This window comes from Nannospalax galili, unplaced genomic scaffold, assembly GCF_000622305.1.
Source record: "Nannospalax galili isolate Female #2095 unplaced genomic scaffold, S.galili_v1.0 scaffold3, whole genome shotgun sequence".
Taxonomy (NCBI): Eukaryota; Metazoa; Chordata; class Mammalia; order Rodentia; family Spalacidae; genus Nannospalax; species Nannospalax galili.
Window position 1 is genome coordinate 7,353,769 of NW_008351466.1, and position 2,243 is coordinate 7,356,011.

Genomic DNA, 2,243 nt, shown 5'->3' on the forward strand with positions numbered 1-2,243 from the left:
ATTTTTTCTTAAAATCTTATCTTCAAATATGAACATTATGTGTTAAAGTTTCAATACATGAATTTGGGGAACAGACACATTTCAGTTCATAGCATTAAAGACATTAATATTTTCTTTAAATGTTTAATTGTTTTCTAATGACTGAATTTTGCTTTGCCTTTGGTTCAAGAGATTTATACCACGTAAAAATTTAAATTTAGTCACTTCCCTTTCCTTCCATGGGCTGCACAGCCTCCTGTGTCCTGGTTCAGCACCTTCCCTGGGTAAGTCCAGCATGCCCAGGTCGCCTGGACTACCCCAGCCATTTTCACCCTCCCAGCTCCCCTGCCGAGTCTCTCCTCCTAGGCTGGGTACAGGTCCATTTCAAGTCTTGGTACCTCAGACACTGGGGCCAACCTCTCGGCCAAGAGCCACCACTGCTTCCTGATCCTTGGCATCCGGAGCAACCCAGTTCCTCCCTACATCCCCAGGAACCCTTTGGGTCTGGTCCCACCCTCACCTCCCTTTACTTCCCTGGGCTGCACAGCCTCTGGGCAGCCTGGGGCCAGCACCTGTCCTGGTCCCCAGGAGCCCTCTGGACCAAGTCCCACCCTCGTATCCTTTTGCTTCCTGGGCTGCACAGCCTCCAGTGTCCTGGTACTAGCAGCTTCCCTGGGTAAGTCCAGCGAGCCCAGTGCAACTTGGCTCCCTCAACCTCTTTCACCCTCCCAGCTCCCCCTGCCATGTCTCTCCTCCTAGGCTGGGTACAGGCCTATTTCTTGTCTTAGCACCCCAGACACTGGGGCTAAACTGTTGGTCCAATGCCGCCACTGTTTCTTGATTCTTTGCATCAGGACCAACCCAGGTCCTCCCTGGGGCTCCCAGGAGCCCTCTAGGCCTAGTTCCACCTTCACCTCCCTTTACTTCCCTGGGTGGCACAGCCACCAGCTTCCTGAGACCAGCATCTATCCTGGGCCCTTCTCCCAAGACAGGCAAGCCCCCAAATTCTTGAGGGCAGCATTTTTCCTGGAGAGACCCATAACTTAGGAGAAAGCCTGATATCATCTAAGCCTCATCTCACTTGGGCCTCTGTGGGAAGTCTTGAAGACAGAAGCAATTAGGCCACTCCAATATAAAATCAAAAGAGAGAACCTGAAGCCTAGACCAACCAGATTTTCATGCCCAAAAAGTGAACCACAAAGGCACATAAAGTTTACAAAAAGAAGCAGATCTAAACTCAACAAAAGAAGGCTTGAGTCTCACACAAGAATCAGAAACTACAAAGGAAATTCACATGTCAAAGTCAGAAAAAACAACAACATGAAAAACCAAAATAAGATATCCTCTCCAAGTACCATTAGTCCTCTAGAGGAGCACAATAAAAACTCCCTAGAGATAATACAGGACATGGAACTCAAAAGAACAATTATAAATATGATAAAATAATTCAGTGAATATAAAGAACATACAAAGAAAGAAATCAAAGAACTCAAGGAAGACAAGAATAAACTTCTGAATGAATTAAGAAAAGAGTTAGAAATATTGAAGAATACTCAGGCTGAAATGAAGAAGGAAGTGAAACACTCAGTAAGCCAATTAGAAGTGACAGGACAAAGCTCACCAATAGGATGAATGAAATGGAAAACAGAATATCAACACTGGAAGATAAAGTGGACAATTAGGCCACTCAAACAAAGATTATGAAAAATTTAAAAAAACACAGGAAGGGAATATGCAAGAACTATGCGACACCATAAAAAAAACCAAACTTACAAATCGTAGTCATACAGGAACAAGATAATGGTATGGAACAGATCTTCAACAGGATTGTAGAAGAAAATTTCCCAAAATTCAAAAAAAGACATGCCCATACAAATAAAAGAAGCATATAGAACACAAAACAGGACCAGAAAAGAAACTCTACATGACACATCATAATAAAAACACTAAACGTTCAGAACAAAGAGTCAATACTGAAAGCTGCAAAAGAGAAACAGCAAATCACATATAAAGGAACCCATCAGGATTACAGCTGACTTTTCAGTGCAAACTATGAAAGCAGAAGAGCCTGGACTAAAGTATTCCCAGCTCTAAATGACCACAGATGCCAACCCAGATTACTTTACTCAGCCCAAATATCTATCATAGTTGAAGGGGAAAGAAAAATCTTCCATGCCATAAATAGACTAAAAGAATTCATGTCCACAAAACCAGCCCTTCAGAGAGTTCTTGAAGCAATACAAAGAGCTGAAGAAAGGAACAAC